At 40.5% G+C, this 23,723-nt stretch overlaps 1 protein-coding gene and 1 non-coding gene across 2 annotated transcripts in view; both read right to left on the bottom strand.

The window, feature by feature from the left end:
* LOC126269651 (synaptic vesicle glycoprotein 2A-like) overlaps nucleotides 1-20,636 on the bottom strand; it is a 159,362-nt gene extending 138,726 nt beyond the window's left edge. The window contains exon 1 of the mRNA XM_049974008.1: nucleotides 20,490-20,636. The gene's annotated coding sequence lies outside the window, so the exon portion shown is untranslated. The remainder of the gene's footprint in view (nucleotides 1-20,489) is intronic.
* Trnal-cag (transfer RNA leucine (anticodon CAG)) lies at nucleotides 4,222-4,296 on the bottom strand. The gene has a single exon. It is a non-coding gene; the product is annotated as a tRNA-Leu (tRNA).
* Nucleotides 20,637-23,723: the final 3,087 nt, after the last annotated feature.

Below are 23,723 nucleotides of genomic sequence, written 5' to 3'. Positions count from 1 at the left end.
AAAAGTGGTCAGAGTATTTGCCTAGTAATCAGGAGACCTGGGTTCGATTCCCAGACCGGGACAAATTTTCAACTTTCACCACTGATTTACATTGAGATTCACTAGTAGCCAATGTCTGTAATTCCTTGGTGTCCTAGAAGTTTGTAACGGGAATTTCCGAACAGCCTGCATATTTAATAAGTGTACTACTATACAAAGTTGATCCCGAGCAACGAGTTGTGGCAATACCTTGTGTGGGGCAACTACGTCGCGTACCATCTCTGTAAGCTGATAGAAGAAAAAACTGGGAAGTTCAACAATGCTTTGGAAGACCTGCAATCAGAGGTATATATATATAACATTTCCGCAAAATTTCTAAAACCATTGAGGGAAGTGGCAACCAAACGACTATAAATATTGGTATGTAAAATTCATTAGAATGAAAACGTATCATCAGAATGTCGGAAAAAAATATTATCCTCACAATCCAGCTAGGATAGGCAAACTATCGCATAATCAGCTTGACATCCCTAGCAACCAGGTTGCTTACATTAGAATGAAAACGTATCATCAGAATGTCGGAAAAAAATATTATCCTCACAATCCAGCTAGGATACGCAAACTATCGCATAATCAGCTTGACATCCCTAGCAACCAGGTTGCTTACATTGGCTGTGGCAACACCGATAAACAAGAAAATCGAAGTGTTTGAGATGTGGTGATGCAGAGTATGTCTGAAATTAGGATATATCGAATTTCTCCGCAGAATCGGCGAAGCAAGTAACATATCGAAAACAGCAAGAAAAAGACGAACTGCATTATAAGGCATACATTTAGACATTAGAGAACAACTTCCACGTTACTGTGTGCTGCAGGGGTAAACCCTGCAGCGGAAAACAGAGATTAGAAAACATCAAACAGAAAACTGAAGACGTAGGATGCAACTCCTAGTGAGATGAATAGCAAAGTGATCAGCTGTGCAACAGGGAGTATGTACAAAACAAGCGTCCGCAAGGAAGGAGGGGGGTGGGGGGGGGGGGTTGGCACTTGCCCCTCTTGCGATATAAAACACGGATATTTTCATTCATAATAATACTCTTATGATCTCCTAGCAATGATTACCTGGTACTTAAGTAAACTGCTTATTTAACATTGCCTAGCATTACAGTAAATATTATGACTTTAACAGTCACTATGCATCGTCACGATTTTTACAGGGAACTATGTCGATTGTTTGATATGGCAGCAATGTCACGCTGTAATTGTCATCAGTCATTTGTCTGTCGCGTCCTACGAGAAAAGAAAAAAAATTGTGGAATTTCAAGATCGAAAAGACGTCGATTCCAAACTCTGTGGTGTGCAACACAGCGCCACATGCCATCACACAGCTATGAATTCTGCTCTTCAGATGACATGACTGCACAACAATGTGATAGGCTGAAGGGACGAGGGTTGGCCACGCCGAAGGTGGGTTTGGAAGACTTCCGACTTAATCTAGTCGTATACTGAGCCTTAGAGTATCACTTTATTCTCCGTCTATCTGTCCGACTGTTAAAAACCCGTTTTCTCGGTAATGGGTAGAATACTCAAGTTGACATTGATGTCGCATACTTATACCTGTGGCTCCTTGATAGTGAAATAAAACTTTAGCTTCTATGTCATTGCAATCAAAAGATACGACCATGTATGTCACATACTTTGATACTCGCGAACACACTCATCAACACCTATCGGTTACTTTCCGTTGACCATGACTCACGAAATTTACCAAGAACCAAAGTTTCACAAGCGAAGAAAAAAATCCAAAAACTGTTAATTTGTAATCAATGACCCAAAAGTATTTTTGTTGTCATTTATTATCCGACTGTGTGTTTAGTAAACCTCCTTTTTTTCAGGGAGTTAGACGCATATGTTGCCAGCATCGACATCGATAACACGCAAGAATCGTCGAGATTCTAGATTCCAGCGATGACTGAATTATATACATAATTAAGATTGTAATTAGCAATAAGTGCGCGCCTTTATCCGGATTTTGAAGTTTAATCCCTGTTTCTCCACTATGAATAGCAATAATGTGACCTTTTTTTTTACATTCAACAAGATTTCCTGAATAGTTTTGACTTCCTTAATTTTAGAATTCGAATAAAATTTTTGTGAAGATTTTTTAACTATATTCTTAACTCGCTGCGTACCTTGAACTAAACTATATGAGACTTTAACCTAAAGACCATTGTGTCAACTATCTACATATTGAGGAAGCAATAAATGAAACAAAAGAAAAATTTGGAGTAGCAATTGAAATCACTGGAGAAGAAATAAGAACTTTGAGGCTTGCCAATGACATTTTAACGCTGTCAGAAACAGCAAAGGTCCTGGAAGAGCAGCTGAACGGAATGAGCAGTGTCTTCAAAGGAGGATATAAGATGAACATCAACAAAAGCAGAACGAGGATAATGCAAATGTAGTCGAATTAAATCAGGCGATGCAGAGGGAATTACATTAGGAAATGAGACACTTAAAGTAGTTGATGAGTTTTGCTATTTAACTGATGACGGTCGAAGTAGAGAGGATATAAAATGTAAAGTGGCAATGGTAGGAAAAGCGTTTCTGAAGAAGAGAAATTCGTTAACATCGAGTATAGATTTAAGTGCCAGAAAGTATTCTCTAAAAGTATTTGTATGGAGTGTAACCATGTATGGATGTAAAACGTGGACGATAAATATTTTAGACAAGAAGAAATAGAAGCTTTCGAAATGTGGTGCTAAAGAAGAATGCTGAAGATTAAATGGGTAGATCGCGTAACTAATGAGGAGGTACTGAAGAGTATTGGGGAGAAGAGAAGTTTGTGGCACAACTTGACTAGAAGAAGGGATCGGTTGGTCGGACATATTCTGAGGCATCAAGGGATCACCAAGTTCGAACTGGAGGGCAGCGTGGAGGGTAGAAAACCGTAGAGGGAGACAAAGAAATGAATACACAAGGCAGATACAGAAGGATGTAGGGTGCAGTAGTTACTTGGAGATGAAGAAGCTTGCATAGGAAAGACTAGCGTGGAGAGCTGCATCAAACCATCTCCGAACTGAAGACCACAACAACATCGAAATATGCTTACCATTGTCGTATGAAAGGAATCTGCCTTAAAAGTACGAAGACAATATCTGTCAATTGGTAGAGGACAAGGTTTCCAACTTATCCAAATCAGCTATATAAAAGAAAATCAGTTTTAGAATCTTGTCCCCTCTCGGCAAACTTGCTGCCGACGTCCGTGTTGTGTAATGCCTCCGCTCCTGACTTTACCGATGACTGTTGATAAAACATGAATGAGTGCAGCGCTTGGCACATTTTGCGATTGACGAATTAATTTCTATCACTATCTGACAAAGTGACGAATTCATGGATTGCATTAAGTCAACTAGTATGATGATGTAAATGTTTTTGTGGCGCTAATAATGGTCCGTGGATCGAAACTGGTTGTTCAGTACAGAAACTGTACCAGCTGCTCTTGCCGATAATGCCGATAAAGCGTGACATTCTTCAACTGATTACAGTTACGTTTCTCTGTGACAGGTAGAGCAGCTACCAGAGTGCATTAGCGTTGTTAGTGTTACGTCGAAATAATGCTACCCGCCTAGTTTTAATCTGGCGGGACTGCATCTCGTGAGATGTAGTGCTCAGTTCCGCATTACAAGGAGTTTGTGAATACTTTTGGCCACATAGTGCATAATACCAGTTCAGGAAGAAACTGTCATGTTATTATACGACACTCTTGTAGTTCTTTATTTCCAGATGTATCAACTATTGCATCAAGTTTCATTAGGGTTATAAAAATCCATCTATAATTGCTTTATACAATCTTCTGTAAATATTACGTAGCTAGAATGAGATTTTCACTCTGCAGCGGAGTGTGCGCTGATATGAAACTTCCTGGCAGATTAAAACTGTGTGCCCGACCGAGACTCGAACTCGGGACCTTTGCCTATCGCGGGCAAGTGCTCTACCAACTGAGCTACCGAAGCACGACTCGCGCCCGGTACTCACAGCTTTACTTCTGCCAGTATCCGTCTCCTACCTTCCAAACTTTACAGAAGCTCTTCTGCGAAACATGCAGAACTAGCACTCCTGAAAGAAAGGATACTGTGGAGACATGGCTTAGCCACAGCCTGGGGGATGTTACCAGAATGAGATTTTCACTCTGCAGCGGAGTGTGCGCTGATATGAAACTTCATGGCAGATTGAAACTGTGTGCCCGACCGAGACTCGAACTCGGGACCTTTGCCTTCTGCGGGCAAGTGCTCTACCAACTGAGCTACCGAAGCACTGGCAGAAGTAAAGCTGTGAGTACCGGGCGTGAGTCGTGCTTCGGTAGCTCAGTTAGTAGAGCACTTGCCCGCGAAAGGCAAAGGTCCCGAGTTCGAGTCTCGGTCGGGCACGCAGTTTCAATCTGCCAGGAAGTTTCATATCAGCGCACACTCCGCTGCAGAGTGAAAATCTCATTCTGGAAACATCCCCCAGGCTGTGGCTAAGCCATGTCTCCACAGTATCCTTTCTTTCAGGAGTGCTAGTTCTGCATGTTTCGCAGAAGAGCTTCTGTAAAGTTTGGAAGGTAGGAGACGGATACTGGCAGAAGTAAAGCTGTGAGTACCGGGCGTGAGTCGTGCTTCGGTAGCTCAGTAAGTAGAGCACTTGCCCGCGAAAGGCATAGGTCCCGAGTTCGAGTCTCGGTGGGGCACACAGTTTTAATCTGCCAGGAAGTTTCATTACGTAGCTGTTTGGATTAACACAAATGACATTAGCCAGGTGACATAAAGCACCATCAAAGCTTTCTGTAACCCAAACCATATGTGGTAATTTATTCTTTGTATTCATTTATTTACTTCTTTGTTTAACCTAACGAGATTACCACTACAGGCCCTCTCTTACATCGGACTAGTGTTTTACAGATACAGTACTTTTAAGTCTCACTTAAGAAACGAAATCAATTTTTAATTAATATAATTAAAAATGATTTGAAAATAGATTTGCATGTATCTAATGGCTTATTGACTAAGAATTTCTAGTGATTATGCTAGTACAGCATAATTCTGTTGCATTCTCTGCTCTTTTCTCATCAAAGATCGATTCCAAGCACTGCAGATATACCTCATGGACTGCTTCAGAATGAATAACCTTTGTTCATCATAGCTTAAATTTTCGCGTAATAAAGGTTGGTTCTAATGTTACATAACAGGTAATTTCGGTTACTACGTAGAACTGCTTTAAATTACCCGTCTCTTTCCTTTAAAATCTTTTTGCTCATATTACTTTATCAACTTTCTTCGTGAGATCAAAGTTTTCATAGTTGTTTTCCCTTTTAGAAATAACACACCAATAATAACACTTATCGGAATTCCGAACCACCTCTTCTTTTCATGGACATAATATATTTTGACCTTGCTGAAAAACAATTTCTGAAGTAAATGAAGTATCACAGCCGACGTACAAGGACGAAATACATCGATGGAGGTAATTCGTTTTATCAGAATGATGATGTTTTAAGCAATTTAAATTAATTTAATCATAAATAAAAATACATCGATATCTTATTAAATACTTTGGCGTAAAAACATCCGAGTTCAGATTTGTTATCTGTGATTATAATACAATCTCCCTATATAAGCCACATTATGTTTAGTTTTGTTTCGGGCGTTCCGTAGAGATTTTGTTATTTGTATGTTTTTAGCCCTTCTGCCCTACACAGGCCCCTTTCAATTAGTATATTATAAATATTGTTTAGTGCAAACAGAAATGGGAATCTGTATGCGTCCCAGAATTCTACTTTGTTGGAATGAGTCATGCTGAATATTGGCCTTCAGAGTCACTGGAAACTATGCACATGCTCATTTTATTCACAAGACACTTCGCAGTTCTGACGTGGGGCTTGGCTGACACCATCATAATGGCGTCACAAGCTACTACCGCATAATAATAGAAGCCACGTTAGCTGAAAGTGGACCTTGTCGGAGGCTCTAGAGAGTTTTTAGTGACTTAGGCAAGTTACTAGCACAGTGGAAGGAACAGTAGTTTCCGATGATTCCATTCTAGAAAACAGTATGATGGCAACACAGTCAACGTCATGCTGAAGTGAAGCATATTTTTGTTAATCTTTTCAAGATAATAAACAAAACCATTACGACAACTTTTTGTTTAATTTTCAGTCATTTCAAATCACTTCAGACATTTTGAAGCAGTGTACCTGCAACCCTGCACAAAATATACTGAATTTCATTTCTTTTGCCGCGCGGGATTAGCCGAGCGGTATAAGGCGCTGCAGTCATGGACTGTGCAGCTGGTCCCGCCGGAGGTTCGAGTCCTCCCTTGGGCATTGGTGTGTGTGTTTGTCCTTAGTATAATTTAGGTTAAGTAGTGTGTAAGCTTAGGGACTGATGACCTTAGTAAGCCCCATAAGATTTCACACACATTTGAACATTTTTTCTTTTCTTTTGTGTTTTCTCATTTTCTACGAGGTGGCATTGTTACACGAGGTGTGATCAAAAAGTAACAGGATTTTTTTTTTTAATTTCACGGGCTTTATACGTAATTTCAAAATTTCTTTTATCTGGTTTGTACAAATGTTCCTGATGTATGTTTGCATTTTTAGTTCTTTTCAATATTTGATTTGTTGTTGACAGTTGAAAATGTTACACGTGTTTTCGAGTGCTAGGCGAATTTTTACTTTAGAAAAGGTGAATCGAAAGATTTACATTAAATTTTGCTTGAAAAATGGAAAAAGTGCAGCTCCGCATTCGAAAGGTTGACTGTGGCTATTGGCGAAACTACTATGTACAAGACAAGAATTTACGGTTTCACAGAGGGTCGAGAAGACGTTGAAGACGACGACTGCCCTGGACACACCACATCAGTTACTAACGACAGTGTGGAAGAAGGAAAGAAAATGGTTCTGTAAATTGCTGAATCACGATCAACCATGTTTCTGATGATGTCATCATATCCTTTCGCTCATGCGAAGCGATTTTTGTTTAATGTTTTGAGCATGAAAGGTGTAGCAGCAAAATTTCTTCCGAAATCGTTGAATTTCGACCAAATCGAAGTAGCATAGACATCGCTCAGGAATTGCTGAACCAAGTCGTCAACGATCCAGAACTTGTGAATGAGGTTATGACAGACGGCGAAAAAGGGACATAAGGGTATGACGTCGAAACCAAGGCCCCACCGTCCCAATGAAAACTGACTGAAGAGCCAAGACTGCTGTTTATTCGACAAGTTCGAGTATATGTGAAGGTTCTTCTCGCTGTTTTCTTAGATTACGATGAAAGAGTGCACCACGAGGGTTCGTGAGTTTTTGACTAAACAATCGAAGCCGTTATGTTGCCTTAGCCACTGTATTCGCCGGACACGGTCCCCAGCGACTTCTTTGTATTCCCGAGGCTGAAGAGATCCATCAAAAGACGTCATTTCGCCACTATTGATGCGATAAAAACAGAAGCGCTAATGCAGCTGGACACCATTACGAAAAGTGAGTTCCAGAAGTCCTCCCAAGATCGGAAAAAGCGCTCGCACAGGTGCATTATATCTGAGGGGGATTATTTTGAAGGCGACAAAGCTGATGTTGATGAATAAATGAAGATTGTTTCAGAAAACAAAAATTCCCGTTACTTTTTAATCACACCTCGAACGGGTTAAGGCAATGTTAGTGGCAGTTGGTGACCCCCTGACACCAACACTGCTCCTGGGACGGAATCTATGACGTCCATGTGTTTGCGCCTAGAGCACACCTATAGTCAAGTGAGAGAATGTTTTTCTTTTTAATCTTTGTGTGGCGTGTGTGGGTACTAGCCCGGCATTCGACTAGTTGGATGTAGAAAACCGCCAAAAAACCACATCCAGGCCAGTCGGCTCACCAGTGCTTGTTAATAATGCGATCCGGGACAGGCTCGCCTCCCGTATCCCAGAAGCGGCGCTTGAAGGCGCTCGGCCATTCGGGTGGATACAAATAAATCAATGTAAGTATAAATATTGCCGGGTGATGTGTTGATTTTAGAAGCTACCAAGGGATTGCCTTTAAGGAGGCTTCCGCTTTATGCCAAAATGACGTAATATAGTTTGACGTCACTGGCAACGACTACGAACAGTAACATTAACAGCAGTAACGACATAGTTACAATTGTGCCAATAAAATGATCACAGACAGCATATGCAACGTAAATTATTTTAATATTCAGCCTGTCAGCAAGAGAATTTCTGGGGACGTGACGTTGGTGGCTGTTACCAAGCAACTGTTTATCACTGCGATGACTGTGAAGTTCAGGGCCAATTTAAGTTTGATGTTGTCTGCGAGCTATTTAAGACGAGAGTTTTCTGCCGCAGCTCGATTGCACATCCTTGTGCAAAAACGAACAACAGCCAAGTAATCTTCATGTCAACACTCCGAGAGCATGCGCAGGCCTACTCTATTTTCTGGTTGCGGACATTGTTAAACCGCTTAACACAGTCAAGAAAACGACACATTAGTCATACTATGGTTGGACAGTATTAGATAATATTTCGAATCTCATGTAGAAACCTTTCGTCTGAATCAGTTATGATGAATTTGTGAAACTACTGGGCACTACATACTGTTTCCAAATGTTCTGCATAAAGAAATACGCCCTTTCCTGTTGGTTTGTATTATCTGTGAGAGCTATTAGTCCAGTTCTATTTGGGAATGTCGTCCAGCATACTGCTGCTGGAAGCTATCATCTGGATTCCAGTAAGGAAATATTGTCCTTTGTTCGTTGCTTTCTCAGGTAATAATAGTAAATGACAAGTTTACCAGGCCATGTGAGTAGCTTACTCGAACAGAAATTGCACTTTTCGAAAATATCTATGTACTTAATTGCCTTGTGTGCTGGTGCGTTGTCGTGGTCGTGGTCGAAAATGAGAACTTATTTTTTTCGAACGTTTGAGAGAGACGAAGTAGTAATGGCTTAAGGCAAATTGTGAGGCACAACTATTCAACTGTCACTATGTTTACGGTACTCACAGAAAAATTTGTCTGATATCCGGTCTTCGTGAAGTGGAAAAGCACAAATTCCTTCCCATAATTGAGATTCATTTTCAGATTGATGACCAGGGCTTCGTGAGAGAAATACTAAACAACGATATTCCTACTGGTGTCAGGTTTGTGTTATTGTAGTCTAACCAGTATGTTCCATGTTTTCTTACTTTTCTTTTTAGCATCAATCGTTCCCAGGCTACTCAAGTGGTCTATACGAGCAGCATTCAAAAAGTATGGTCTGTTAGGTCATTCAAAATGTATTCGTTAGATCAAGCCTTTAATGTCGGTTATAGTTTCCTACAAACCTTCACTTTTCCACGTAGTAACGATTGACCCATAAGTACTGTTCCTAACGTTTTGCTATCTTCTTCAATGTCTCTGCACTGAAGTTCTCTGACTGTTGACAATGTCGGTCTTGAATATCGCGTCATCTCCCAACTGTTGTCTACTACTTTTTTTAAGAACGAGGAAAGATAATAGTCGTTACGTTCAAGGTCAGGACAGCAAGGTGGATGGTAGAAAGAGTCCCAACAGAAATGCCTTTTGTTAACGTCCTTTCTCCAACGAGTTTCAATCCTCTTGTAACTCGTTCAAGTAAGAAAGAGACACACTTTCGTTTTAGTTTGGTATCGTCAATGAATTCTGTGAATACACTGCTGGATGAAAGAAAGAACATTATTACATACAGAAACTAGGTGCCTAATATCTGTATGATGAATAATTAAAATTTCAGATCAATCTCATCAAGCCACTGATCCAAATAAGTTAGTAGTAGTTTAAGAAACAAATAATAATTTTCTTCACGTTGCGACATCGAATCTGAATAAAATTTGATGTGTTACTGTGGAATTGACTGCCGGATTACATAGATTAACGCTCATGGTGTAATGCTACAAGTCAGTATGAAAAATTTTATTAGTGAAATAACTCTTTGACATTGTGCGATTTATGTAGGAATCAAAGACGTTATAATCTTGCAGAGAGATTATGAACAACACTAGTGTCTCTGATTTCTGTATAATTTTCTTTGTTACCTGGAATGTTAATAATTTCCACCATTGTTCTTCGGACTATTGTTCTTGTTAAGATTATCTTGAAACTATTACAGGTCTATAGATATATCGTAAAGTGCTCATCTCAACTGATTAATTGGCGAGACTCCAAATTGATTATTCTTCTACAATTGCGTTCTCATAAATATCGGTATCTAGAGTGTTCCAGAGATCTACGTTGACGTGCACTTGGAGAGACGCTGGAGACGTGGCGAACAAACCTACAATCACACGGCGATTCCTTACAGACTCAAGAACTTGCAATACATAGCGTTAACAGCGCTTTACCAAGATTTCATCACTCAACATATTACGAAAACTACGAGTGTAGTTAGCAGTACATCACCTGAAAGCCAACAATACAGACCAAACTCTCGTCCTAATAATGTTCCAGCGCTACATAAAACACCGCAAGAAATAAAACAATACAACAGTTGACGGCCGTGACAGGACACAGCTTGAGTCTTCACAGAAACACGAGCACTATAACGTATTGTATTTTACAAATTTTGTATGTACTACTGTTATGAGGAACTAATAATGAATTTCTTTTTCATGTTCTATTGCTGAAGTACTATTGACGGAGAGGAGTACATAATAGAACGCTGGAGAGTAAAGAATTTTAACAGCAGTCCACTTAACAGCAGTCTACGAAAAGTAGGTGTACATTTTCGTCTCTATCTCTGCTGACTTTTCAGCGAGCAGCCGCGCTGTTTAAGATGCCTTGCAGCGGTGGCTTGGCTCCCCTCCACCCCACCCCACCCCTTCGTCGGAGGTTGGTGTCCCTCGGCCATGGGTGTATGTGTGTTGTCATTAGCGTAAGTTAGTTTAAGTTAGATTAAGTAGTGTGTAAGCCTAGGGACCTATGACCTCAGCAGTTTGGTCCCATAGGAACTTACCACCACTACCTAATTTTTCTGCGAGTGCTGTAATGAATAATTAGGTAGAGAGGAACCTTCATTTTTGTAAATTAGGCGTAGTTAGTACCAAAGTTTATTTGTGTCAACTATTTGTGCGACTTTATCGCTACGTAAGCGATATTAGTTTCTGGTGCGCTATTGCGTAACAGGCAAGCACGTTTTTGGTTGGTTGATTTGGGGAAGGGGACCAAACAACGAGGTCATCGGTCCCATCGCATTAGGAAAGGATGAGGAAGGAAATCGGCCGTGCCTTTTCACAGGAACCATCCCTGCATTTCCCTGAAACGATTTAGGGAATTCACGGAAAACCTAAATCAGGATGGCCAGACACAGGTTTGAACCGTCCTCCTCCCGAATGCGAGTTAGTTTGCTAACCACTGCGCCACCTCGCTCGGTGCACGTTTTTGCAGCATAGTATTGTGAGGACCCATTTGCAATTAATTTAATCAATATAGAATGTTCGAAAAGTCTACGGGTGTACTGCCGGTCCATAGTTTCCAACGGGTACAATACTTCGGTGGTCAGACATGTCGCCATCGTCAGGTGCGCTGACGAACTGAGCTCCTAAGGGCGTGTGTCACAAGATTTGTGTAAGATATTAATAATTTATTTGTCACAACAAGTCAGCTAGCTAAAATGGCAAAACAGAACGAACAAAATGTTCCGCAGGCGAATGTGCAAGAGGCTGCCTATCCGATTACGTGACAGCGCATATTGAACAACTGTTAACAAAATTAAAAACGTAACTCAAAGCAGAATTTCAAATTAGTCAAACAGCGCTAAGAACTGAATTTCAAAATAGTCACAACCGAGCGAGGTGGCGCAGTGGTTAGCACACTGGACTCACATTCGGGAGGACGACGGTTCCGAGTCCGGTCATCCTGATTTATGTTTTCCGTGATTTCACCAAATCGCTTCAGGCAAATGCCGGGATGGCTCCTTCGAAAGCGCACGGCCGACTTTCTTCCCCATCCTTCCCTAATCCGATGAGACCAATGCCCTCGCAGTTTGGTCTCCTCCCACAAATCAATCCAATCAGATTGGCCATACAGCGCTAAAAACTTAATTTCAAACACAATTTCAAAACCATCAGACTGAATTAAAAACTGAATTGCAGGCTGCTAAAACTGCATTGCAGAATCAAGTAGTAGAGTCGCAAACTATACTCAACAGTGCAATTCAACAGATTTCTAAGGTACAAAAGGGTTTAGCCACTGAATTTGGTCATTTCCGAGATCAGCATGAGTAAGTGCCAGACGCATTTAATACTTTAAAATCGGAATTTGAAATTGTGAAATTAGGCCAAGATGAGCCGTCAAATGCTGTTGCTGAGCACAACAATCAGTAGATAATGTGGCTTGGGGTCAGCGTGAAATAACTCACGCAACAAACGGAACAATTTATACATTTTTTTCCAGCAGCTGTTCGGTGAGCAAGACACACAGCTGACTAAAATTGTCGAACAAAAGATTCAGTCTGTTGTAAAAGATGTCATGCCAGACAGAGATTTAGCCAATCAGGAGTCTGATAGAATTTTGCCAGCAGGTCGAAGGTGCTCTGAGTAAGCAAGTAGATGATTTACGTCACGCTTGTCAGGATAATTATTCAGTTTGCGCGGACAATGAATCTGTGAACGAAAGATCTAATCCAGCACACAGCAAACTTTTAGAAATAATGAACAGATCCTCACACAAATTTTATCACATGCGAATGTAATGACAAATCAGGTTAGAAAATATGCTGCGTCACATATGGAGGAGAAATTAATTAAGTACAGGCAGTTTCCATTTTATAATCCGAAAAAGAAGATTGTAAATCCAATTGGTTTTAACAGATAATTTAACGGAGTTTTACCTAGAATATCGACGGAAAACCAGAAGATTAATTATGTGACTGGCCTTATTTTAGGAGATGGAGCTCTATGTGCAGTTAAAGAAGCAGAAGCCTGCAGTACGTATGGTGAGTTTGAATATTCATTCATTACAAAATACTGGTCTTCTGCGATACAAGAGAGGATTCGTAGGCAGATATACAAGTCCGAAGCTTACAATTAACGTTTAGGTACTCTGTGCCGATACTTTGAAATGCAGCGTAAAAAGACTAAGGCAGGTATTACACTATCATATTTCTTTGACAAAGAAATATGATCAGACATTCGTAAAATTTCTTTGACAACGATCTTTGACGTGGCGCTAAAAAGGGGTATTACACTGTCGTCACATTTTTCATCAAATATCAAGATGGCTGACAACAACTTGTTGTTATGCGATGCAGATGCTAGTAGCACAATTGCACTGTTTGTGTATTTGGAAGAAAAGCGGCGCAAAAAGAAAGAAACATACTTGGATGAAGCCATAGGTATTACGTCGAGATAGTAAAAACATTCAGCAAAATTTTCTAAGAGAGCAGCTAGTGGAGGGTGTCAAGTCTTATATATAAATTGCTTACGAATGTATGAGAGTGTATTTCAGTATTTGCTGAGTAAAGTAGTTCCTCATATTACAAAACAAACACTCTCTTGAGTAATGCTATTAGTGGAGAAGACAGACAAAGTGTGATGCTAGGATTTCTTGATATAGAAGAGAGGTACTCTAGTTTACAACACAGCACTGGACTACCACATTGCACATTAACAAAAAGTATTCCAGAAACGTGTGAAGCGATTTGTTAAGCACTGAGGGGGAATATGTGAAGGTAAATAACTGTTTAGTACACTGTAGGGGCAATAATAATATTTTTATTTTTGAATGACTTAAATTAATGAAATCAGTGCTACAACAACAACAAAATTAATAAAAAGTGCGAAACATATAAAGCGCTTTTTAACTTGTGGCATCCAGAGTTCAAAAATAAACAGAGTAGAATGGAAAGCTAAGGAAGAATTTTTTATTTTAGTGTGACCCCATCCTCTATTCTGGCTTGCTGAAAAGGTGCTTTGATGTTTCCAGATGTGGAGGTGGTTGGTTGTAGATGTGATTGTGGACATGAAGTGACCAGCAGCATATTCCACCTGCCCACCAACACAATTAATAGCATGCACTGTTCCCCTTGCTCACCCCCACCCTACTCGAAGCAAGTTTATTAAAAAAAAATTAAAGAAAAAGTCGAAGGAACACACCAACTTTTGAGACATGTTTACAAACACACTGCAGGGACGTCAAATCGCTGTGGCGACGCCAGCGCTCCAAGTGGTTACATTTGCGGTGAACATATTAAATTTGACAAAGAAATATGATAGTATAATACTGACCAAAGTATTTGACAAAACTAGTATCTGCCGAAGACCTCATTAGAATATTGAAACCAAAATTGCTACTGGACCCTACAAATTGAATTATTGCGTGTCAGTGATACCAATTATGATCATTCTTTTACTGTAGTGGATGCTGTAAATACACTACTGGAAATGGAAAAAAGAACACATTGACACCGGTGTGTCAGACCCACCATACTTGCTCCGAACACTGCGAGAGGGCTGTACAAGCAATGATCACACACACCGCACAGCGGACACACCAGGAACCGGCGTGTTGGCCGTCGAATGGCGCTAGCTGTGCAGCATTTGTGCACCGCCGCCGTCAGTGTCAGCCAGTTTGCCGTGGCATACGGAGCTCCGTCGCAGTCTTTAACACTGGTAGCATGCCGCGACAGCGTGGACGTGAACCGTATGTGCAGTTGACGGACTTTGAGCGAGGGCGTATTGTGGGCATGCGGGAGGCCGGGTGGAGGTACCGCCGAATTGCTCAACACGTGGGGCGTGAGGTCTCCACAGTACATCGATGTTGTCGCCAGTGGTCGGCGGAAGGTGCACGTGCCTGTCGACCTGGGACCGGACCGCAGCGACGCACGGATGCACGCCAAGACCGTAGGATCCTACGCAGTGCCGTAGGGGACCGCACCGCCACTTCCCAGCAAATTAGGGACACTGTTGCTCCTGGGGTATCGGCGAGGACCATTCGCAACTGTCTCCATGAAGCTGGGCTACGGTCCCGCACACCGTTAGGCCGTCTTCCGCTCATGCCCCAACATCGTGCAGCCCGCCTCCAGTTGTGTCGCGACAGGCGTGAATGGAGGGACGAATGGAGACGTGTCGTCTTGAGCGATGAGAGTAGCTTCTGCCTTGGTGCCAATGATGGTCGTATGCGTGTTTGGCGCCGTGCAGGTGAGCGCCACAATCAGGACTGCATACGACCGAGGCACACAGGGCCAACACCAGGCATCATGGTGTGGGGAGCGAACTCCTACACTGGCCGTACACCTCTGGTGATCGTCGAGGGGACACTGAATAGTGCACGGTACATCCAAACCGTCATCGAACCCATCGTTCTACCATTCCTAGACAGGCAAGGGAACTTGCTGTTCCAACAGGACAATGCACGTCCGCATGTATCCCGTGCCACCCAACGTGCTCTAGAAGGTGTAAGTCAACTACCCTGGCCAGCAAGATCTCTGGATCTGTCCCCCATTGAGCATGTTTGGGACTAGATGAAGCGTCGTCTCACGCGGTCTGCACGTCCAGCACGAACGCTGGTCCAACTGAGGCGCCAGGTGGAAATGGCATGGCAAGCCGTTCCACAGGACTACATCCAGCATCTCTACGATCGTCTCCATGGGAGAATAGCAGCCTGCATTGCTGCGAAAGGTGGATATACACTGTACTAGTGCCGACATTGTGCATGCTCTGTTGCCTTTGTCTATGTGCCTGTGGTTCTGTCAGTGTGATCATGTGATGTATCTGACCCCAGGAATGTGTCAATAAAGTTTCCCCTTCCTTGGACAATGAATTCACGGTGTTCTTATTTCTATTTCCAGGAGTGTATGTTAATCGAAGACATCAGAGCCAAACAAAACAGTGGTAATGGACATAACGTGTCAAATAGTTGTGGTAAAGGACATACGAATATCTATCAGCAACATGCTATTGCTGGTACAAACCAAGAAACAGGTTCGCTCAACACAGGATTTAAAATGCCAATAATCAAAGACATGAAAATGGTAATAACCATGTATAAAAATACAAGAACAAGAAACATGATATGTGATTTAATCTCGGTTATAAACAGAATGCAGGAACGTCACACTGGAATCAGAATAGTAATATTCCACCAAATCAAACTAGAACTAGTAATGATTGGAATAATCGATCACCAATTATTATTGATGTTGCGGATGAACAAGCATCACCAAACCGCAGATGGCAGGAAAACTAGACACGCCCAGCTTTAGCCCTGAATGGCTGGTCAGAGTTAGGAAATGGGGCTATGACAGTAATATTAAGATGATAAGGTACAACCATAGTGCTGACATTAGGGACGAACTACTGCATGGTGACAAACCCTGCAACATTAAACTGGAAAGCATGTCACAAACATCTGTTAATGTGAACATTGTTGGATTCAGTGCTATAGCAATTTTAGACATGGGCACAAGTGTAAATGACCTTACCCATGGCAAACTGCAAAATACTTGGTGCTGTAGGAGGATGCTCTCGTTCAATTTAACGGACTTTGGTAATGGAGACACAGATTGCACATGTCTAGTGGTAACTAATCTTGTTGTGGACTTAATTTTGAGGCACGAATTACTGAGAGAGACGAATGCAATAATAGACATTGCCTCCAGTAAGTTCATGTTAACTATAGATAGAGTACCTCTGACAGTTTATCTGGTACAGAAGCAGGAACTGCATGGACGCTATTGTCAAAGGATTACGATAAAATTAATTACTCAGGATAATAGCAGGAGGATCACCACTCAATGACTAACGATTGTAGCCTAAGCATATTAGAGCAGATAAACACAAAATTAATTGAATCTAATGCCCCAATGCCACAGCAAAAGCATGAATTAAAATAGTTATTCCAGGATTATGCTATGGTGTTTCAAGAGAAACCAGGCATTATAGGAGGATTCGTCTGTCATTAGATGTGAGACCTCATAAAATATACTGTTGCAGGTATTACGCCATTCCTTGGGCACTAACACCTGCCACTGACCCAGAAATAAATCGAATGCTGGGCTGGGGCATTATTGAGCAATCCAATAGTCATCATTTTTGTCCATTACACATGGTACCCAAGTCAGATGGGAGTTTTTGCTCGGTTCTGGATGCCAAGGAAACAAATAAAATTATTTTTACAGTTGAAACACATCCTCCCAATATAGAGGAATTAATCCAAAAATTTCGTGGTCTCAAGATTTTTTTTTTTTTGACAATAGGCTCAAGTTACTCGTTTTGGCTAGTTTCATTAGACTTGGAGTCAAGAAAGTATACTGCCTTCCTTTACTCGGGACACACTTACCAATTTACTATACTACCATTTGGTCTTAATATGAGCTGGGGTGCATTCATTGTTGCACTAGATAATGTCTTAGGACCTGAACTATGCGATATGGTCACACCATTTGTGAATGACATGTTAACTGCAACTTCTTTTTGGGAGCAACATGTTAAGATTTTAAAACGTGCTGGAGATTATCTGACTATCAGTAATTATATATGTCCATGGCAGAGAAAACATTGTTGCAGATACCTAATCTAGACTACCAGAAGGACTAACCAACGTTTCGCAAATAGAGGACCAAAAACAGAATTTAAAGTTTTGCTAATGAAGGATGTCGAAAATCAAAGAGTGTATATTGGAATGTGTAGGCACAACTGCAATGAGCAGATCTTCATTGAGACCGTGTCATTCAGATGGTTCAGGCAGTAACTCACTAAGGACAAATGAGCTACATCGTCTTATTTCCCAGGAGACATCCTCAATCAAACAACTGGTGTGTTTGCATTCTGCGAGATTACGTTCAGAAATTAATGTGGCATACACATGTAGTTTGGGTACATTGAGGAGCACATAGATGCTCAAAAGAGCATCCATGAGACTATGTTCAGAAATTAATTGGCATACACACGTTTTTTGGGTACATTTTGGAGTATATAGGTGCTCACAAAAGACTGGAAGATGTTTCCACATTCCCAGTCTAAGAATAATTGTGCAAAGCACGATCAAGAAGGGTCAAGTATGTCACAAGGCAAAATCTTCGAATTACGACACCAGAGGAATATTACATTCAATTATTATTGAAGAACCACTACGTTATGTGACCATGGATATAACGGGACCCCTGCCTCGTGTTAGAGAAAATGTCAAATACATTGTTGGATTCTACGATGTATTCACTAAGGCATCTACTGTGCAGTCCATCATCCATTAACTCACGACGGATTGTATTCCGCGTATTGGAAAGGCACGGGTTTTGTTGTATGACAATGCAGCCAGTATTATGCGACACAAATGGAGAAGGTATTTACAAGTCAATGGGATTTTAATTTGCCGATTCCACCTGGAAGCTAACCTCACTGAGATGCTGTTTTGTGAAGTAAATAAATTTATTAGAAACCAAGATTCATCGAGCATTAGCCACAATGAAGCGAAAAGGTCAACAGGGGAGAAATTATAATGAAAAACAATTGAAGAAAACACAGGCATACTAAGTAGGCACAAATGTACTACTAAAGACCCACCTAAAAGCATCATTGCTTAAAAGGAAGAACAAGAAATGGTCACTTGTGTACTCAGGATCTTATAGGATCATTTCCATACCTAATCCTGGAGCCTATGTATTAGGTTACCCGAATAATAACGAAGTCGAGGGAATGTACCCTCATCACGATCGATCTGAACCTCAACATAAAAAGCTGTGATGTAATTAATGGCTAATAATTTTTGTAAAAGCTTAAACGTAAGTTTTGTTACTAGTGTTTAGTAACAATTGGACTCACTAGTTGAGACGAATTTTTACATATAAGTATTATGTTGTCTGAACTCTATGTGTATTCATTTAAAATGTTTCTACCAGCATTGCAAGAAATATATCATGTTATTTTGTTATTTCATTTGGTATTAAGTGATTAGTGATAAATTCTCAATGTATGTGAAAAGGATGCTGGTGATTTATTCCTACATAGCGCACACACAGACATACACACTTACTTATGGACGACAGTATTAATATCAATGGTGTCTGCCCATTGCTAATCTATACACATTCACGAGGTATCTATTCGAATCCTTATGGGAGTATTTTTTGCTCTTTTTTCTCTTTCGTTTTAGGAAAGCCATCCCCACGAGATGAGCCAGCGGAGATGGATATGAAACTTACATACTAAGGTACGACTGTATCTCATGCAAGCATTCATATCATGTATATACTGTAGCTTACTTATATTAAAGAATGTTACAAATTTATGGGGAATATCTCGAAATGTTTAGCTTTTGCGCATGACCTTGCAATCCTCACAAATAATAGAAAAGAAGCCACAAACTCCATAGAGAAGTTACACGAAATTGCACAAAGAACTGGCCTGCAAATCTCATATGAGAAAACCCAGTACATAGAAAGAGTGCCACAAGACAAATTGCCTATTGTGACAACCCATGGGAAAATCGTACAAGTACCACATTTTAAGTACCTGGGAGAAATCATCCAGCCATCTGGTATCAACCTAAAGGCCAATGAGGAAAGAATAAAAAAAACTACAGAAAGCATATAAACTCACGTGGAACTATTATATCAAAAAGTCCATATCCATTAACGCAAAATTGAGGCACTACAACACTGTCGTACTTCCGGAGGCACTGTATGCATCTGAAACAACTCAAATAGGTGGCCAAACTAAAATCAGAGAAATAGAGAAACAAGAAAGGAAAAACCTCAGGAAATTTTTTGGCCCGATACCAGAGCAAGGAATCTCGAAGAAGAGACCAACAACAGAATTATATAAATACACAGACAAGATTACGGATACAATAAGGAAATGAAGAATGCAGTTCTACGGACATATCCACAGGATGAATGAAAATAGTATTTCAAAGCGAATTCTTAAAGTCATCAACTCAGGCAGGGGAAAAACAAATTGGATAAAAGATGTTGGAGAGGAACTCAGACAAACACACATAACAGTAAACGATGCAGAAGATAGAACTGAATTCAGGAACATCATCAAAAAACATAAATTTGACACCACAACACAGAAGAGACCATGATGCAAATAGACAGCGGAGTGAAAGAAATAGCACAGTGAACACATGAAGAAAATTTGAGCTCAGAAAAAACATAAACAATCATCATAAAGGAATTCAAGTTCAAACGCTCTCTTAAATGGGAATAATCGAAAATAATAATAATAAAGTATCTTACAAAGTGCAAGAACAGAAGTGACTGTGGGACTATCTCTTTTCTAAGGATATTCGGATAGAGTGTTTTCAGAGAACAATTCTGTGAACTGTTTCCCTGTGCAATGACTTTCTTATAATTATGTGTACGAACCTTGTGCAGCGATTAAGGTCAAAATCTATTGAAACTGGTATTTCTACATGGCTCTTCAATCTGTAATTTCGTGAAGACGTAATTGTTGGTTATGCCCTGAGTTACGCACTATTTATTGCCTATACAAACCGAAATATACTCCATGGGCTATTAATCTAATTTTTATTACACTACCTTTGTTATGCCTCACTCCGCTGAACTCCGGAAGGCCATTGTAATATCGCAACTTCATATGAACAATTTTATTACTGAAATGACTGTTTGACACTGTGCGATGTATGTAGGAATCAAAGAAGCTGTAATCTTGCAAAGAGATATGAACAATACCATAGTCTCTGATTTATGTATAATTTTTGTTGTTATCTGGAATGTTAATTGCTCTGAGTATTTTCTATGGACTATTGTTCCCGTTAAGGTAATCTTGAAATACATCGCATTGTATCAGAAGAAAAAAGAGAGCTCGTCTCAACTGATTAGTAGGGGAGACTCGAAATTAATTATTCTTCTACAATTACATTCTCATAAATATCTGCAGAGTTCCAGATATCTACGTTGACGTGCATTTTGAGAGACGCTGGAGGCGTGGCGAACGAACCTACAATCACAAGGCTATTCTTTACAAACTCAACAACTCGCAATTAAATAGCGTTTTGGAGAGCTGCATCAAACCAGTCTCAGGACTGAAGACCACAACAACAACAACAACAGTGCTTTACCAAGATTTCGTCACTCAACATATTACGCAAACTGCAAGTTTAGTTGGTAGCAAAAGCCAACAGTACAAACCAAAATCTCATCCAAATAATATTCCAACACAACATAAAACGACATAACACACCAGAACAAATAAAATAGAGTAACAACAGTTGACCAGTATCTACCCCCAATGGGAGACTAAGCAGTTTCCCAATGACCATAGCTCGTATACGTCAAATCTATGGTATAATAACAAAACGATTTGACAAAAGGAGAAGCGATTGCTGAGATGCCTTAAAGAAGACATGCAAATTCTAATCGGCGTCTAGTCACAAATAATACTTGCGACATATGTAGGGGATGTATGAGAGACTGTTACACAAGAAGTGACCACTGTATTCATATTCGGGAGCACTGGAAGTTTAAATCATCGGTGGTTTCTTAAATCACTCTCAGTAAACGTTAAGAAATCCAAAAAGGCCGCAGTTTGTTAACTTACGGATAAATGTCTAATCTGAGCTCGTTCTTGGTCTCTAGCGACACGTGTCAGCAGTCATAATCCGTTTATGACAACGCATTACTCCCCTTAGTAACATGCTCTTTGCACATCGAACATAACGCACTGAAACTAGGAATGTAATAAGTCTGCTCATCAAGCTACAGTACAAAGACTCCATGAATAAAGTTAATCCATATTTTTCGGGAACATGGCCCTTGTCGAAGAAGTCTCGCTAACAAGAGTATATTCACGTTACAGGACTCTTGTGATAAAATCGCAACAAAGATGTGTTGTTGTTGTGGTCTTCAGTCCTGAGACTGGTTTGATACAGCTCTCCATGCTACTCTATCCTGTTCAAGCTTCTTCATCTCCCAGTACCTACTGCAACCTACATCCTTCTGAATCTGCTTAGTGTATTCATCTCTTTGTCTCCTTTACGATTTTTACCCTCCACGCTGCCCTCCAATGCTAAATTGGTGATCCCTTGATGCCTCAGAACATGTTCTACCAACCGGTCCCTTCTTCTTGTCAAATTGTGCCGCAAGCTCCTCTTCTCCCCAATTCTATTCAATACCTCCTGATTAGTTATGTGATCTACCCATCTAATCTTCAGCATTCTTCTGTAGCACCACATTTCGAAAGCTTCTATTCTCTTCTTGTCCAAACTATTTATCGTCCATGTCTCACTCCCATACGTGGCTACACTCCATACAAGTACTTTCAGAAACGACTTCCTAACTCTTAAATCTATTCTCGATGTTAACAAATTTCTCTTTTTCAGAAACGCTTTCCTTGCCATTGTCACTCTACATTTTACATCCTCTCTACTTCGACCATCATTAGCTATTTAGCTCCCAAAATAGCAAAACACCTTTACTACTTTAAGTGTCTCATTTCCTAATCTAATTCCCTCATAATCATCCGACTGCATTCGACTACATTCCATTATCATCGTTTTGCTTTTGTTGATGTTCATCTTTTATCCTCCTTTCAAGACACTGTCCATTCTGTTGAACTGCTCTTCCAAGTCTTTTACTGTCTCTGACAGAATTACAATGTCATCGGCGAACCTCAAAGTTTTTATTTCTTCTCCATGGATTTTAATACCTATTTCGAATTTTTCTTTTGTTTCCTTTACTGCTTGCTGAGTATACAGATTGAAACAAAGATGTGTATGAATACCATTTTTTTTTTCAATTTTTCTGTAGTACGGAAAGTGTTTTTCCAATTATTTTCATTTATGCAGAAGCGTTCAAATGGTTCAAATGCCTCTGAGCACTATGGGACTCAACCTCTGAGATCATGAGTTCCTTAAGCTTAGAACTACTTAAACCTAACTAACCTAAGGACATCACACACATCCATGCAAGAGGCAGGATTCGAACCTGCGTCCGTAGCGGTCGCGCTGCTCCGGACTGCAGCGCCTAGAACCGCTTGGCCACCCCGGCCGGTTGCAGAAGCGTACACGTTGTAACTAACATGTGCATTATTTATTTTGTGCAACAATAAATGTACTATAATATTGTTACAATTTGCAGTAATTCATAAGGCTGAAAAATGTCGTTGTTAGATTTAGAGCAGCTGATCTCGCTGAAGAAAGCGGTAACAACAAACCGTGAGCACAAATAGTCACAAAGCGTGCACTAGTTTTTAGCTGCATTAGCATATTTTTGAGACTCCGTGTTGCTGCAACAAATTATAGTTTGTTAATGTACTGTCCCTGGTCAAAATTAAATCCAGAGACCGTTCGAACCTATCAGATTCAGTTTTTATATAATGAGGTGGGGCTGCAGTGTTGGACAGTAGACCATGTCCTATCTGCAATATCAAACGTCGTAAAACTGAACAACGAAAATAATTTAGACAGCAGATAACTTATCCAGTGTTTTAACTGCAAAGTTACTTTCTCCTCTGAACTTTAGCCTCCGAATGCGAAAATATTTTGTTGACGCCGACTTGCACAGGGAGAAACACAATAAAATAAGGGAAATCAGAGCTCGCACTGAAAGATAAAGGTGTTCGTTTCTTTTTCCGCGCGCTGTTCGAGAGTGGAATAACGAAATTATTGTGAGGGTGGTTCAATGAACCCTCTGCCAGGCACTTGACTGCGATTTACAGAGTAACCGTGTAGATGTACTGATAGTGTACATTTTAAATGGCAGTTTCTCCTTCCTTCTTTTCTTTATACCTACTTTACTACCAGCTAGTCTAAG

Source organism: Schistocerca gregaria, chromosome 1 (genome assembly GCF_023897955.1).
Source record: "Schistocerca gregaria isolate iqSchGreg1 chromosome 1, iqSchGreg1.2, whole genome shotgun sequence".
NCBI classification, from domain to species: domain Eukaryota; kingdom Metazoa; phylum Arthropoda; class Insecta; order Orthoptera; family Acrididae; genus Schistocerca; species Schistocerca gregaria.
Note: the sequence above shows the minus strand (reverse complement) of the source record. Positions and strands in the feature narration are given on the sequence as shown.